At 42.3% G+C, this 19,060-nt stretch overlaps 1 protein-coding gene across 1 annotated transcript in view; it reads left to right on the top strand.

Annotated features, from left to right (window-relative positions):
- The window catches only part of LOC124285543 (cubilin-like), a 65,133-nt gene that overhangs the window by 2,463 nt on the left and 43,610 nt on the right, over window positions 1-19,060 (top strand). The gene's annotated exons all lie outside the window — the stretch shown is intronic.

The following is a 19,060-nucleotide window of genomic DNA, read 5'->3' as shown; positions in this document are numbered from 1 at the left end:
TAGTTAGCATGACAAAGGAGACAAGGCATAGATCTTTTATATTTGAGTCTGTCCCGGGAAATGTTTTGTATGTGGCAATCTCCTTGGTTTAATAGCGCATTTGTAAACAAGATATTGTCGACACGGCCTGGCTCTTATATAAAACAAGATGGCGGACACGATATAACGTACAGGGCTGATCGTGCTTGGGTCGGTGAAGATAGCCGCTGATGGGAAATGCATAACTATATGTGTGTGTAATTATATCATATTATACAGTTGTTGACAGCATAATAAAATCTATAAAGGTGTTAATACCATAATTAATGTAGAGCACATCACGGAAAATGACAGGTACAAAAACAAATAGGAAAAGGCCCGTATTCTGTCCCAAATGTACCCAAGCCAACAAATTTGATCGTGACCTTGCTTGTTTGTTTGTTTCGCGTTCTTTTTGTTTTTGTTTTTTTTGTTTTTTGTTGGTCTCTTTTGTTGTTGTTTTGGGGGCGTTTGTTGACTCCGCACTCAACAATAATCAATAATTACGGCGGCAGTCTGTACATAATCGATTTTACAGAATGTATGACAATAGCATCTTTCATTATTTGTCAGCACCAGCGCAACCGCTTACGGTTTCATTGAATTGCCAAGAACTCACGAACATGTCATTTTACATGGGTGACATTTCAAATAGAAGCGACAAAACCCTTTCCTCATCCATATGCCTGAAGCAGAATCGATTGTGCAATTGTTATTATATCATGAGCATACATTTGTTTCAGCAGCAATACAGCTATATGATGTTTTTTGTAAACAAATCTGAACCAGACAAGCTAGTGATTCTATCCCAGCGATACGATGGCAGAACACGTGAATCACTCGTTGGCCCCAACGATGTGCTACTTGCTGAATTACCTGTTGTTGTTAATTTGCTGCTTGTCGCTATGCATATATACTTCTATTTACCTGGTTGTAGTAACTTTTATCTTGATAACGGCGTGAGAATATACATGGAAACTCCCCTCTATCGACCTTTGGTCCAAACGGATGAGTTAAGAAAAAAGGTCGATGTCCCGTCCGTTAGCAATTAACATTGGATTATAGAGACAATGATTGGCCTACGTGTTGATAGAAGCGGATATTCCGGATTATGCGAATGGGAGCACACCTAATGAGAAAACGAGCCAAATATATGTATAAAGATAGTGTTTTATTTCAGTCTCAGTTCACTTAGCATATATACATTGAAATATAAAACAGATGTAAAATACATAGAAGGCGTAAGCCATGAGTGGTAACGGGAGACTATATGGATAGATTTTATTTAATCATGCTACAACATGCTACATTTTACAGGAATTATAAATAGTTATATTACATCATATTACGAAATGTTACAAAACATTTCAAAATTTTAAATATACATACACATTTATAAGTACATTATAAATATATTGAGGTTGTGAAAGGAGAGACGCTGAATCAGCAAACTGTCTAACAGTTAACATTCCATTTTGAAACTGGTGTCTCAGTTTTTTAAGACAACGTTCCAGGTATCGGTATTTCTTCTTCGTGGGTTGTCTTTGGCCTTCGTCAGATTGCACCAATGAGGTGTAGGAATAAACTTATGTTCAAGTTGAGCATTAGCCATTTCGAAATCGAATGTACACTTTCATGCTTCTTCTCATTATATATCCACATGTAATTAGAGGGGAACTGATCCAGAGCGATTAATGTTTCTCACCAACAGCCTAATTACCAAACCAAACTGCAAGCTGGTCTGTATCTGCTCCCTCGACCGTGACGGACACAGGGACTGGGCTTCTGGCCACCTTGACAAAATTTCTTCAACCCAAACAGTGGGACATTGTTAAGGGTGGATGCTCATCAGATGATGTTATTTGAGAATACCCCCGGTAGTTCCTGTCTGATTGCAATAAAGTATCCCAGCAGTGTATGCCTTTCGGGTTTTCTAATGCATGGATGGCATAGTGACTGATCCAATTTGATCTTATTTCTGTGTTTTTTCACCTCGATATTTAATCATGCCATGTAAACATATGGTGTCTATTACATATTATATTTATGACAAATGAAAATTTACTTAGGTATATAAAATTTTAACTTCAGTACACATCAAATGCTTGTATGTATTTCTTATGCAACAATGAAGTTCCGTTCGTATCCTCCAAACAGTGTCGGCCCACAAGTTTTTTCAGGCAATTAACATTGCATGCAATTCATCAGCGATTACTACTCCCTTTGCTGTAACCAGTGTTTGGTGGTATAAACCTATACATGTTATTTGTCATCATTCACGTGATGGTCAGTTAATGAATTTATAACAGGTATGATGGTAATACCACTCAGATTACCCGACAAAAGGTTCCCATTTCTTGTGTCTGGAGTAAATATTCAGCTTTATGAATTAAGGTCTGATGTGACAAATGTATGACATGTTATGTAATATGCGCATGGAAGTGCAGCAAGACGAATAATCATCTGAGATACAAAAACAAACATTGATCAAAGGATTAACCGATAACACGCGGATTGACTAATTACTTTTATCTTGCACAGCGGATTTGTCAAATGTAGTGTTTATGTATGTAGATTTACTCATCTATACTGATTACACCCTGTCGTAAACAACATTTTTCCTAACCGCCAGCACGTTGATTGGGGTGTTCCTCTTTTGCCAGTCGGGTAAGTTGTTTATTTAAGGCGTAAGAGGATCACCAGACCATGTTAATTAGCAAGACAATGGTAGTGGTGGGTGTGTGAGGAAATGAATGACCAAGCCAAGAAAGACACAAGTTGATTGATTGCTCATTATTGGCTAATTAATTTACTCTTTTAAAGAATGGCAGACATCATGCAATTAGTTGCCATGTGTGCGATCTTGGATGACCAATGAGATTATACACCAATGTGAAAAAAACTGAAACGATGTATCCCTTTTTCGCATATTAGACTGTTAAAAGACACTTGGCATGGAACAGGATTCTTTGTCAACTGCAGATGAATGGCATATTGTTCCTTTATGTGGAGGTAGCGTCTTGGTCACTGATTCGTTAAGGCGTGAAGTTTCTCTGTCAAACCTGGGATAGCTAGCTGCACCAATTAAGGGTGGTTATGTAAATGCAATCACCTGAGAGAAGTGCAGAACAAGTAACATTCTTGAACACTAATACCACAATCAACTGAGAGAAAAAGGATGCGAGAAGCAGCATTATCCGTTGAGATGTATGAATGCAATAGGTAAGAAAAGGTTACGTTATGAGCAGGATGGCAGAAGTAGCTTTACCAATTACTCTCAAAGTATATATGCCCACATATACATCACATTTTGTTATCATATTTCATCATGGCTGGGAAAGGTACAAATTTAGATAGTAGGAGATCAGGTGGAGAATTGTTGCTGGATGGATATAGGTATCTAAGACGAACTGGCAACAGGAATGGTACCATTATATGGAGATGTCAGTGCCTGAAAACAGCCTCAGTAACTACAACAGCAGATGGGACTGTTGTCAGAAGAGGGGACAAACAGCATACACATCCAGACCAAATCTCTATTGGTTCCTATATCCTTACCAGTTATGTCAAAAAACGGGCACGAGAAGAGCTGACAAGTGTACCAAAGTTCACTGTCAAAATTGGGATAACTGGCTAGATCAATTACAGAAGTGAGAAATTTCACTGTCAAATTTGGGACTAAACCTAAGTGGATATTGATGGATACATTCCTCGGACAAGGTAATAGCCTGACATTGTTGCAGACTTATTTTGTCTGTTTTATTTCCAATATTTGAATTTTTTTTTTATTCATTTGTGGTAGCATTCAACAGAATCTATTTTTTTCGCCGTGTAGTGTAATGAGACAGACAACATACACTAGGTCATTCCTAGGTATGAAATATGATCATGTTGGCATTCTATAAAATGTCTAGATATTACAGTCATGTTATAAATACACTATAAGTATAAACAGACCGTATGCTTTTCATTAAGTTTCAAAATGCATACAAATATGGCAATAAAATAATTAGGATTATAAGACAAAATATAAAGACATATATTGACTTCGTTATTTTTCAGTCCTGACGTTTTTCACAACTGGCAGATGATTAAACTTCAAATGTTTTCATTTGTTATAATAAAAATGAAGATGGAAATATTATCGAGTAAACAAAGATTTCATTTTTGTTGATCAATCTATACCTATACTATCAATTGCGCATGCGGTTGGTGCAGCAAAGGTCACGAACCAGTTGAAAATACTGGGATATCATCCTGGTACTCAGGGGAAAAAAACAATAACAAAAGCAACAACCAGTGCGCGGAAAATGCTCTGGGTCAGTACCCTTTTAACTCATTAAGCCCGAGAGCCCCATCACTACTCAACACCTGGAAGCCCTCGCTGATTGCCCACTCTCTGTGCCGAGACTAATTAGTGCTAGTCACACCTGATTTCCCTGGCAGGTTTCGGGGATCACAGGAAACTGTCTAGTCGTACAAACAAGTCCTGATTGTTTAATTGTGTCGTAAAGATATATGTTGAAAGAAATCAGGTGTGAATACATGTCGTGTATTGCAAGCTTTATGTAATTTTATTGCAAGTTTCTCTTGTAGACCTTTTGTCGGCTTGTACATTTATATTTTATCACAATATGCATTCACATTTATTCTTTGTATGTAACAGATGAGACACACGTTAACAAATTCTTTCTCTTATATCATTGTGTGAGGTTTGAATTTACAAAACATCTATGACAATGACATACTGTAAAGAAGAATTTTTTTTCATACTTTATAATCTTCGACGAAAATAGCGGTTTTGCCGAGAGATTTCTAGTGTTTACGAATTATTTTAATGAAAGTACTACAACGCTAGTCTGTGACTAGCACAAAGCACATTCATAGCATTGCACTTTATTTCATACAGATTTAATGCAGAAAACATACGTGACCATACAAACATACATATACAAAATGTATACTACATATTCCTTGCATAGACATAAAACAAAGAGTCGCGTGATAGGGCGTCATCAAATTTCCCCGAATAGAACGTTCGGTATCTCAACTGTTCAATGTAGTGGCTGGTCATATGTTATCTGCGACCAATCGTTTCATGAGATACCTGTCACAGAGGAAAGGACAGGTGATGGGGCGTGGGCGAAATTTCTGAAGAGCACGTTTGGTCACTCAGCAGCTTGGATAGAGATTGGTTATTGGCTATATCCTTGACCAGTCGATATGCGGGGTTTCGGCTTTATCAACTCAAGCTATCATGTAACAGTTTGTGTATTGTAAACATACACACTGGTAACGATGTATGAAATATACACATAAGACAAATAGGAGTAGATAGTCACTTTGGCGAGTTTATTTGTCCTCATTTTAGTGTTTTTCGATAAGTAAAACAAAGCGATTGAAATCCAACCACTGAGTAGAGGTAGTATTTATTTTCATATACATGTTATGCACACAACTAGTACATAAAAAGGGTGTGCTGTACATGTAAATATAATCTTCACCTTGATACGAATGACTATCCAAACTAGAGTACACGCATTACAGAATTCACGAGGTGACACTATACTGAATTATTATAGTGTATAAACATGCAGTTGACACCCCCACCCCCAATATTTATGAAGGTGGGCGTGCCTATATCTTTACTGAATGCAAACGAGGTTCATAAGATTACAGATGTGCATGCATGTATAAACATCACAGAGAGGGGCGTGACTCCATAAAGCAAGATGTCCAATGATATAACAGCGCATCTGTTTATTTTACACTTGTCACGGGACAAACCTTTCAACAAGGACGTAACTACATATGCATTCTACCGGAGGCTGTTATTTCAAGGTCGAAAGAGGCGTTCAATTATCTCATTACTGTAATCTGCTTGAATGATTATACGCATGTGTATCGATACCGTAACTGATATACTATCCAGCTTTTATTGACAATGGATCAATAGAGACTGAGTTGATTGATACACGTGATAATTGCACCGGATTTGATAATTACACAGATCAAATACAAACGTTTTACAGAATGCTCATGTAAATTGCATAGAAAACTGACAATTCAAATCAACATGAAACTTTCAACAGCTTGAACAAAAATGCTTGAAATACCTTTGTATGGCTTACATGTTATAACTTATGATATTACTTCTGTCCATGTGTGACAATGTTTTGAATTACCAACTTACTGTCTTTTGAAACAAACGTAGTAAAACATTTCATTGTTGTAATAACACTGACATGTATATATGTATTCGATGCAAAGGCGCGACTTATCACTTTATATTCGCTTAGGTAACATTACGATCTTTAGATTATGGAAAACAACTAGTTACAATTCAGTAAACTTCAAATTAGTAAGTTCAATTATGTTTAATCTATTCGAGCTTGGATGTATAATTACTTGTGTTTATACATTATGTTTCAGTATATGAAACATGACAACGTAATGATGCCTAAAAAGTAAATTCAGACTATTCTATTGTGTTTGAATTCTTTGTATGTCCTTGAAATTTCGTATATTGTTTCCTATTTATTAGGTAGTTGAAGGAAATATAACTTTTAGTAACCTCTAAACCATTACATCTAATTCAATCAAGGTGCATTCGAAGTATTTTAGTATCCATTCCCAAGGAACAGTACCAGGCACTTACCTCTGTAAAAACATCATAATCCCCTTTCTCGCCGACATGCGTTCATTTGCTAAACGTTGTACAAGCCTATGATAATGATTAGCAATTGTTATCAAAACACTTTAAATACTTCTTCTGATTGATACTAAAGGTGGGATCTCTCGTAAGAAAAGCTAACATTTGCTCAGTACTGCTAAATTGGTTGAAATAATAGGTACAGTGCGATTTTTAAAAGTACAACACACATATGCGTCTCTCGCTGAATAAGAGGTGCTTTCTGTTGACGACTGTATGTGGCTCTCGCTGTGAGAAACTGCTAATAACCTGCCCCACAAACACGTCACTCGCTGTGAGGAGCTGATTAATTTGCCCCATATATGCGTCTCTTGGCCTTAATGAGTTAATGTGTTCATCATAAGATTGTTTTAATCATGTTTTCACACGGTCGGCTTCCGTGTGCGATGTGTTCACTTCCATCAACCACCAGCTTGTAATAACATGTCACATGAGATTAGCCATGTGCTAAAATAACACCCAAACTTCAAAGCGTACCCCTTGTCAACGTCCTGAGCCTTATAAAAGTCGAAAGGTCGGCTTCCTGAGTCGACACCTTCTCAAACTAATGTCATGTAAGTGTCATGAACTATTTCTGTCTGGAATCATCTGTGATATGAACTTGTGTAGTGATTGCTCTAGAAATTATTTAACGTGATCTAAAATGAATACTGCATTAAACATTTAGTTATCTTTTATTGTAAATGACCAAATTAATGAGTTACACTATGAAGTTTTTTAAGAAGGAATTCATTTGGGTTGTTTTTGCCTCAGCCCACCCGTGTGTGGACAACATAACCAATTATATATTAAAAAGTTAATGATTTCATCTGTGATATGAACTTGTGTAGTGATTGCTCTAGAAATTATTTAACGTGATCTAAAATGAATACTGCATTAAACATTTAGTTATCTTTTATTGTAAATGACCAAATTAATGAGTTACACTATGAAGTTTTTTAAGAAGGAATTCATTTGGGTTGTTTTTGCCTCAGCCCACCCGTGTGTGGACAACATAACCAATTATATATTAAAAAGTTCATGATTTTTCACACCAACTGCATAACACCGTCTCTGACCACAAACCCAAACGGGTTGTTTTCTATTCGCCTACATCCCAACTCGCCTACAGTCTTAAAACAACATTTCATGGCCTGTTGACTGTTGATTACGCAATGATAAACCACCCAAATGTTCCATGCCTTGTGTCAGGTGTTAATTAGAGGGTACCGATTAGAGAATGTATTCTACTACAATAAGCCTATTATTCCCTGGTAAGGGTTCACTTTTATGACATGTAATAAACCCTGTCCAGTCAGTCAGTGGGTCCGGTAAACTTTTATTTAATCATGATGTAACGTAGGTCTATGTAATTTGTGTTTATGCAAACCGAGACAGGTCAAAAACTGTTTGGATAAGGAGTAAAACATACACTTAAAACGGTATTTTGGAAAATGCTAGCCATACCAAGGGCAGATATGACAGTCAATATCAATTTGTGACACTTAGAACAACAAGGATGCAGATGTGTGAAGTTATACCAGGGATAATCTACAACGACTTATAGTCTCCCTGGTTATACTAATATATAGAATTGGTTCCTAGTTGATCGCATAGGAGGACGAATACACTCCTAGGAGGACGAATACACAGTCTATACACTCATGGGGATCCTTGGGAAAAGGAGAAACTGAAAGAAGTAGTAGTAAAATCCTTCCTACATTTCCAAAAATTTCCAGCCCTTGGAAATATCATGTTCCAAATTTTGGAAATTTTTGGAAATCACCAATGTTTTTCCTGTGTACGTTATTATAATATTTCAATCTGTTTACACCCAAGTACAAGCCTGGAGTGATTTATCCTAAAAGCGATATGACTGTCACCGCTGCGGATCTCACGCACATGAAGATCGTGGTGGATGCAAAGGAGGGTTCCCACTTTCGAGCTGGATTTATCAATGTATTTGAAAAGTATAAGCTGACGATCACGAACGTCAAGGCAGTCCACGCATGGTTTCACAACCAGATGCCGTGTGGTGCACGAAGACCGGGTGCGGCTTGAGCTTGAACGACATGCGTCGTGATGAACTGAGTCGGTCCGTGTTTTATTTTCACTTGCACTACCAGATTAGACGCATCCTGAAAGAAATTGGCGCACCAATGTTGCAGGACAAGTCGTGGGATGCATCGAACAATCCTGACGATCGGCGAGCTTACAAATGGATTTGTGGTGATTTCGCAATCGATCCGAACTTGGATTGGCGTATATCGTTTATAAACCACGGGTTGGGTATTCCCTATAGCAATGGACTTCACGTGAAAGAAGCCAGCGCTGCTTTCTTAAAACAAGATATGCTACTAACACCGGCCTATGTTCTGGAAAGTAATGGATGGAGAGATGATCACATGGACTTTACAGGTCAAGGTAGAATTCCTTTCACCATCCAAAACGTTGAGCAGACCCAATATGTTGAAGAACGATTGGAAAATATATATGCTGGACACGTCGAAAGGGTTTACTCGCACGGGCACTGTATGGTTGAACGATTCGATTTAAACGTACATGTGGGCCCTGCTGGGCCGCTTTGCCGGCCAGTCTCACCACGGCTTCCCCGAGCGATTTCAACTGTTTTTGAAGCCCAAAGCCATCAGAACGCTGGTGATGGTGATCCCTTGCTCAAAATTCGGATAGGGTTTCTCGGTTCAAGAAGCGGCTTCCAATCGGGTGCGTCTCTCGTCTTCCAAGTCGTGCAATCGTCCCTCGATGTGACATCTGCTGTCATCGTCTTCCGCTTACTCAAGTTTGGTTTTCTCACGAGCGTTGTGCTCGTTGATTTTGTTCAGTTTCCCCATGTTGTTGACGAGTTCTCCGCATACGTGTTTCAAGGCTTCGTCTAGGCCGTACATTTCCCTGAGGGTAAATTGGAAACCGGGCAAGGGTTCGTTTCAGTACGTGTTCAATACTTTTTTCAATGTCGTCCGTTATTTCCTTTGCCTGTTGGGGCACGTCTTTCAGATTGTCTCTGAGTCCAGTCCTTACGTTTTCCAGATCTTGGACGACCTTGGACAGAAGTTGTTTGGGTCGTGCGCTGCCGTAATCTCGCAGGTTTAATTCGTCGTGAACGAATTGGACGCCGTGTTTTCTCGCCAGAGTCGACAGAGCGAGCCGTTTTCTCATGCGGGTGTTCATCAGATCGATCTTCGCATCCGCTTTCAATCGCAGCGTGCCCTTCCTATTGATAAAAAACTTAGAAGGGTCTCGATACAGTGGCTCGACGTAATTTTTATCTCGTCTCAAAGCATCGTAATATTCGTTGACGGTCTGTTTTAAGAGTTGGTCGCTCAAGAGGTCGCTCGTGAACGACGTGTCCTCGACATCGTCATCGTCGAGGAAGGGGGCTCTATCGTCCCCCCAAATCGTCCATGGGAATATCGTCGGCCATGATTAATTTATTTATTAAACATATATTATATATTTTTAATATAAAGAATGTCGCAATACGGAGAAAAGCTAAACCCTTACCAACGATTTAGAGAATCCCTGGCGGTCAAAGCTGATCGCCAATCCGTGACGATCACCAACAATCCGAGCACATTCGATGAAAAACAAACGCTGTTGGTGCGCTTTCCCAACCTGAGCGCGAACGACGTCATCATACCGGGGACGGCTTGCATGTCCTTCCAGACCAGTTTGGAATCCGAAGACACCAAATGAGAAGTCGTGGGGAACCTGGGTCATGCCATCGTGAAGAAAACGACCATCAAAATCAGTGGTAACGAGGTGCTGAGCATCGACGACAGCGACATGTTCTTCAGGTACACGGACCTCTGGAGAACCGCGAGCGAACGGGAAAACATGAAGTACCAGGGGATTTGTCCGGCCGAGTGTCCGTCAACTCGGTTTCACGTGGGGTACGGTTTCGAACCAGCCGAACTCACTTCGATGGTGAAAAAACACAAGGCCGTCGCTGAGGCGTTTGGGAACCGATTTTGCATCCCGCTCGACTTCAAGTTGCTGGAGGGTCACATGCCATTTTATCAAGCCGCGCTGGGCGACAGGCTGGAGTACAAACTCATGTTTAACGTTTACAGTCACGTGATCGTGACGGAGAGCGGAGAAGAGGGCTGCTACACCATCGACAATATCTGTTGGAGTTCGACAAGGTGACGAATATGGAATTGGCTCGGCAGATTCGCAGCCAGGATTCGGGCGCATTAGCTATCCTGTACGAGCGCGTGCTGCGTCACTGGAAGATCGTCATGAACAAGAGCAACACACTGTGGAACATCAACCTGAACGTACCCGTGCAATTGGTGAAGGGCATTTTGATCCTGCCTGTGGAAGAATTTCCGTCGTTTCAAAGGGCAAACGAAAAATATTGGAACCACGAGATCACAAAAGTGGAAGGGACCGTCGAGGGCGTACCCAACCAGCTGTTCAGCCAAGGCATGCACGCTTACCATCAGTGGGACGAGATCCAAAAGTTACCGGTGATCAAGCACCTGTCAGAAATCAATTGAGATCTTCAAGGACCTAGGTCTCGCCTTTGTGTCGCTTAGCCAATACCTGACAACCAAGTATGCGCTGTGGTTGGACATGCAATCAATTGCACGGCAGCGGCCGTAGCATCATCAACAGCAGCCAGGAGATCACCATCCAAATCACTTAGAAGGCTCAAACCGCGGGTAAATTGTATTTACATTTTACGCTATTATGGATGCGCAGCTTAATATAGACAATGGAAGATTTATGCACGTCCTCTATTGATATTGAACTGCCCCTGGATCCGCATTGCGCCATCATGTGCTGTCAGATGGGGCGCCTCACTCCCTGCAAAATTCAGAAAATGTCTGCCGAAGACATCGACAAGTTGTATGCACGATACGAAGCCCGACTCCGTGCCGAAATGACGAAAACCATAGGATCAGCCATGACGCAAATCTACGTCGGCACCGCGTCGTATTTCCTTCCCATTCCACCTGAACGTCGCCAGTACATGTGGGAAGACCTCGAAAAAGGTCCGTTCATCGACCACGCTTTGAGCACTGTCAGCTGCAAAATGTTTCATCGATACGGGATGCCGCTGACTCCTCTGACCGCGGCCATCATCATGGCGAAGCATTGCCAATTTGAAGAAAAAAATATAAACCATACTATACAAGATGGAGGAACAACAAGCACCACCACCGATGGAACCTGTCCAAGAACAACCACCACCGATGAAGGAGGAACCGATTAAGATCGTCACCCAATAAAAGAATCTGCAAAAAGTAGCCGCTGGTAGCAAAGGCGGGCTGGCGAAACAGCAGAAAAAAACCATGTGAATGGGTCCCGTACGCCGTAGCGTCATGACCACATGGCTGTACAAATTCAAACTGGCAGCAGCAACATGGGCAGCAGTAACACCGGCAGCACCTCAAATAGAAGTAAATCCTCATATCATGTTATAATTTTTTTTAAATATTTTTTTATATATACACACCATGTCTAACCCCAACGGAAAAACGTTTGTCAACCGTGATCAACGGGCTGGCCATAGGCTATGCTCGATTGAGCCTAAGTCATCACCAAACGACCGGCACCCAAACTCGATTTCAACCTGCAAGACGTGGGCATGCTCGTGTTCGACTTGGGACTGGAGATGGCCAACAAAGCGATACTCATCAAGCAAGGCATCATTCTGGAAAACATATTGAAATAGAAAATAATAACATATATATAAAGATGGCCAGGGTCGCGATGATGCTTGGCGGCGCTTTAGTCAATGCCCTAGCCTTTTCGGGGAACAATTATCTCTTTTCCCGATAAGGCACGTCCAATGCCGCCGAGATCGAAGAGGAACAGGAATGTCATGATTTGGCCGTGGAGCAACTGCAGGCCGCACAACCCGAGTACGCGAAAAAACGCATAGGAAGAATCGATTTCATCACCGCCCAACGCCCAAAACCACGCCCTTCGAACGTTCAAGGACGTTGACGACGCCATGAAACAATACTACCTGCTTACTGGCAAACGATGGGAACCTCTCGGCAACGAACCCACCCTCTCTCAGTATTACACATCTCCCAAGGCACAGCAAGACCGGGAGCTGCTTTTTGTGGCCTTAGGATTAGCCACCACCGAATGGATCGCCAAAAACAATTAGACTAAAATATTTATTTATGTGTATAAAATATGTGTATATTAAAGCCCAACTGGACGCCTTGCTGGAAGACACCGACCCAGACGAGTTGAGATTCGTGCCGACAGAACACGTGGTGGGTAAGTATCTGAGAGGCTGGAAAATGGTGATCGATTCTAATATCCATACCGATAAAATCAACTTTTTAATCGACAGTAAACTCCGCGAAGAATTAAACGATTTGAAAAGCATCAAATACCAGTTGACCCTTTACATGTTGTTTCAAAAACCTCAGACGGACGATAGCACCGAGCGCATTGAGCCTTATTTCTGAGGCAAGCAGGAAGTTGTAATTCAACCCAAATCAATCCCTTCGACCCTCGATACGTCGTTGCAACACGTACAAGAATCGTTGGAAACATTTACCCATAGAGGCTCCGGATGGGTGGTGGACAAAATCGATACCAACTACCTAGATATAGCGAACTACATACCGTTGAGAGGCGGATCGTACCTAGACTTGCCTCCATATTACAAGAATAAAAAAGCCATCATGAACGTTAAAAACAGCGACGATCACTGCTTAAGATGCGTGCTGAGATCTGCCTTATTCCCCGCCGATTCTAGTGGCGAACAGACCTTCGACCTATCCCGCAGACGATGGGCTGAACTTGGATGGTATAGACGCACTGTAAAAGGCATCAACGTCTTCGGCCACGAAGGCAATATGACGATCATGCACCGAATCAGCTCCAGGCCCGATGATGTGCACAGAATCAATTTATTTCTCGTCGAAAAAGGCGACCGGTATCACTACGCATGAATCAAAAGTTTGAGTGGACTGTTGTATGACCAATTGAACCACAAGGAAAAGAAACATTTCTGCGAACGATGCCTTCACGGGTTCAGTCGAGAAGACCTGCTGGATGCGCACTTGGAGGATTGCCGAGGCGTGGGAGAGACGGCCGTCCGAATTGACATGCCTCAAGAACATCAAAATATCTTTATGTTCATCAATTGCAAACATTAAATGCCTGTGTCTTACGTCATTTACGCCGACTTTGAAGCACTCATCAAACGGTGGTGGTGGTGGTGGAATTGGGTTTAACGTCGTGCTTGAGAATATGTCACTCATATGACCACGTGCATGCATGTGTATGTGCGGCTGCTTGTACTAGCCCAGACTGAAGCTGGTTTTATAGTGCTAGCCTACTGAGATACCATGCCGCAGTGAAGCATGAATACCTCACTCAGACACATTATACTGACTCCAAGCCGACCAGTCCTTATTGTACCCATTAATGCCGAGCGCCAGGCAGGGACCAACAAGTACCATATTTTAACGTCTTTTGGTATGACACGGTCGGGGATCGAACCCGCGACCTTCCGCACTCCGGGCGGATGATCTAACCACGACAGAGATCACTGCCCATCAACGGTCGATACCGAGATGCTGCCCATAACACGTGCAACCTCCAGCTCAGAATCGATTCCTAAACCCTCCCCATCCTCCTGGTGTTTCACAATATGAGAGGGTACGATGCTCTCTTGATTATACTGGCCTTCTCGAACATCGAGGGCAAGTTAACGTGCATTCACAACAACATGGAGAAATACATCTCCTTTTCGCTCAACGGTCTGAGATTTATCGACAGGGCACAGTTTCTCATGTCATCGCTGATAACTTGGTCAAAGTGAACGATACCTTTGCTATCACCGATGGATACACTGACATGGCGACACGACATCTGCTGCTCAAAAAGGGCGTGTACCCGGACAATTGGCCCAAGTTCGACGAGACCCAGCTACCTCCCATCGACCGATTTTACAGCAACTTAACCGAATCGAATCTCCCAGGACGATTACGACCATGCCCAGAACGTGTGGGAGAAACAGGGTTGCAAGAATCTGGGCGACTACCACGACCTCTATTTGAAAACGGACGTCCTGCTGCTGGCCGACGTGTCCGATTCCTTCAGAAACATGTGTTTGAAACAGTATCAACTCGACCCTGCCTGGTACTACACCAGCCCCGCTCTCTCGTGGGATGCGCTCTTAAAGAAAACTCGAATTAAACTGGAATTGCTCACGAATTACGACATGCATCTGTTCATCGAGAAAGGCATGCGCAGTGGGATTTCCATGGTCTTCAAACGCTACGCGAAAGCCAACAACAAATACGTGGAAACTGACGACTCGAGTAGACCCACCAACCAGCTCCTCTATATTGACGCCAACAACCTGTACGGCTGGGCTATGAGTCATTCTCTACCTACCGGTGGGTTCGAATGGTTGGACAATGAGATCGATATCACGAGCATCGCGCCGAATTTGAACAGAGGCTACATCCTCGAAGTGGATTTGGAGTATCCCGCGGCATTGCACGCTACTCACAACAGATATCCGCTGGCTCCCGAACGTTTGACGGTGAACCGAGACTGTATGTCGGACTATCAGCACGCGTTGCTCGGAAAAAATAAGCTGACCAATGTGGAAAAACTCGTTCCGAACTTGATGAACAAGACCAAGTACCTGGTGCATTATCGGAATCTGCAACTGTACTTATCACTGGGCATGAAGCTGACTAAAATACATCGGGTGCTGCAATTTGATCAAAGTCCCTGGATGGAACCTTACATTCGGTTCAACACCAATCTCACAAGGATGAAAACCTCAGGAAACTCATAGCCAGCTCGGCATTCAACCGGAGCAAGCTATTTGATAATGACTTGGCAGCGCTACACATGAACAAAAGCCATATTAAGCTCAACTGGCCTGTTTACGTGGGGATGAGCATTATCGACCTCTCCAAACATCTCATGTACGATTTCTACTACAACGAGTTAAAAAATCAATACGGCGATCGATGTGAAGTGCTGTACATGGACACGGATTCACTGCTCATGGAAATTCGTACCAAGGACGTGTACAAGGACATGGCGAAACACATGCACCTGTATGACACCAGCGTTTTCCCCTAAGACCACGCCCTACACAGCACGACCAATAAAAAGGTCCTCAGCAAGATGAAGGATGAATGCGCGGGACACCCATTGCCGAATACGTCGGATTAAGGCCTAAAATGTATTCGATTCAAAAAGCCGACAACAGTGAGATCCGAAAGGCGAAAGGGGTAAAAAAATACGTGGTGAAAAAACTCATCAAACACACCCTCTTCAAACAGTCTCTCTTCGATAAACACACATTCAAACACCCCATGAACGCGTTGAGAAGCGACAAGCACAACATCTACGGCATCACTCTCAACAAGATCTCGCTGTCGCCCCTGGATACCAAATGATGGATTGCGAATGATGGCATCCACATTTATAGCTATGGGTACCAACAGTAGGCATCGACATGTTGGGAGTTTCCGAGACCCCCAATAAAGGAAACTCCACTCGATGCGTCGAGACAATTGAGTGAGTGAGTGAGTGAGTTATTATTTAACGTCACATCGGCAATATTTTAGCCATATCGTGACGAGAACACTTGACATTGAAATAGAATATATATATAGATTATAAAACCTGCCGACAAAAGGACAGTAAAGCAATTAGAGTATCACAGATATATATGTAAAACTAGTAACTGAATCTAAAACATTTTAACTATAGGGGACAACACAATATAAAAATGGGCTCGAGACAATTGAATGAACGATAGCGGTGTATACATCATGGAGAAGGTTTACTACAGCCCTCAGGGTTACTTGAAAGGTGTGAGCGCCATCCCTAAGCTACCCAAAGCCGCTCCCGCTTCCGAGGATACTGCAAAAGCTTAGCTCCAAAAAACAAGCCATCTGGCAAATGTACCTGCCGGCTCCCCAATACATCCCGAGAAGAAAGTTTGACATTTCCATACCCAATCGTACCCATCAAGCCGACCTCCTGTTTCTCCGGCATGACAGGGTGAGAAACAAAACGTACAAGTATGCCCTGACCATCGTGGATGTTGCCAGTCACTACAAGGAAGCTGAGCCGTTAACGACCAAAGATTCGAGTCAAGTCGCTAAGGCCTTAGAACGTATCTACAAACGCAGTCGCTTGACCTGGCCGACCAAATTACAAGTCGATCCCGGACGCGAGTTCATGGGAGCCGTGTCGCAGCCCGATATTTACGCCGCCCTGTGTCGAGTCATAAGTCGAGGCAATTTCACTAGCCTGTACGATAGTTTAAGTCTCGTGGACACCGAACAGTTACAACACCTCATGGATACGTTAATCGATTATAGCTTCGAGACCCGAGAATGCGATGTCCCATACACCCTAATCCACTTCGAGGAACTCATGGCAGACCCACTCCATAAAGTCGTTGCTGAATATTACGGATACCTTTCGTAAACCCTGAATTACGAGTCCAACGCTCTAACCATCACACTGGCGAGCCGGCTGATACCTCAGTGCTCGGAACTTTGGGTCTAGGCTGGAGGCACATCGAAGGTTACCTCTCGCTATTTTTTAAGGGGGGTTGGGAGGCTTAGTTCCCACAAATAAGCCTCTAAGCCACATCAGCGCAAGTACCACCACCCCCCTCTACTACTACTCCAGGTGTTCCTGAAACAGTGAGCATATCCTGCCCCACCCGTCATAAACATATGCTAAATCTAGTCAGTTGTTTCACCTGAAATAATTCGGGAATATATTGTATAAGTCAAAACCGGGAATTGCATCGGACATCACTTTTGTCACTGATGCATCAAATTTGAATATTTCCTTCATATGTCTACCATAAAACGTGTTGAAAGCTTGAATGTTGTAACCTTGAGATAAAAAAACTTCTGAGCAAGTGTAGTATGACACTCTTAAAAATTCTGATAAAAGGAGCTAGCTTGATTGTATCTCAAAAGTTGTGAAATGGAAACACCGAAGGCTGGAGCTGTTGGAATAACGGTCGACATGAACGGGAAGCTGACTTTTGTAAAGTTGAAATCCTCCCTTTTGTCATACAGCCTTGTGGATAGGTTGTTGTCACTCTGAATCTTTATGCAGCAGTGAACATTTGTATTTTGTGTTTCTCTGCATAAAACAAATATGTCAATATGACCTATTACAACAGTTATTTATGTTCACAGTTTATGTGACATATGAAACTATTTCCATGCAATACTAACTGTAGATTTGTACAGGCACCAAATTATGAAGATAAAGATGTCGAAATTATAAAATATTGCACGCATGATCTCCGTTTCTATGGAATAATACGCCACTATCTTTTCCATGTATGAACTAAATAGTCAAGTTGTTGATGACTTCAGGTTCTTAGTGAAGTATGATGATGTTGTGAATGTGTACATCTTCAAGTCATTCAATATCATGTAGCAGTTTTATTATCTGAGGAACGGATGTTAATCATTTGATGGTACATCAAGTTTATGGTTCCTTAGTTATATACTGAGTCAAAAAAGAAACTTCACATTCTTTCTTCAGGGCACTATAAAAGAACAAGAGATGGTAAGATCGTTAAATTGTTATTATTTCATTGCTGAGATCTGTGTGATGTACTCGATACACTGACAGTGCCATAATCAGTTCCATTAGACTACATCGCCGTTCCAAAACATGGGTATACAGAATGTCAAGTCACAAGAATACAAATGCGAAATTTCTCAGTTCAATATTGTGTATGTCCGCCCCGCGCATTCACCACTGCGAAACACCGTCTCCTCATCGACTGCCTGATGCTTGTGAACACTTTGTTGGGGATTCTGCGCCATTGCTCTTGCAAGGCAGCGCCAAGTTCCTGCAAATTCTGAGGTTGGTTCCTAAGACCACGAAGCCTTCTCCCAAGTGCATCACAAACCTGCTCCATTGGATTAAGGTCAGGGGACCTCGATGGCCAGTCCATAACGTTGATTCCAGCGTTTTGAAGGAAATTTCGTGTCAACATCGCGGTATGCGGCCGAGCATTATCATGCTGGAACTGTAAACCTGGGCCATGAGCCGCCATGAAAGGAACGAGTTCAGGGGTGAGCACCTGATCGCGGTAAGCACCAGCTGTGAGGTTTCCACGGATGACCAGAAGTCGGGAACGATTGTTCCCACAGAAAGCACCCCACACCATGCAACTTCCGCCCCCGAATCTGTCGACTTCCTGTACACAACATTGGGCATACCGTTCACGACGTCGTCTCCAGACTCTATGCCTGCCGTCCGCGAATCTGAGGGTAAACCTGGATTCATCGCTAAAGACGACTCGATTCCAGTCTCTCTGGGTCCATCGGAGGTGAC

This window comes from Haliotis rubra, unplaced genomic scaffold (assembly GCF_003918875.1).
Source record: "Haliotis rubra isolate DU_JTF1 unplaced genomic scaffold, ASM391887v1 Scf362, whole genome shotgun sequence".
Classification (NCBI taxonomy): domain Eukaryota; kingdom Metazoa; phylum Mollusca; class Gastropoda; order Lepetellida; family Haliotidae; genus Haliotis; species Haliotis rubra.
The sequence above is the reverse complement of the archived record's forward strand: the minus strand, read 5'-3'. Positions and strand labels throughout refer to the sequence as shown.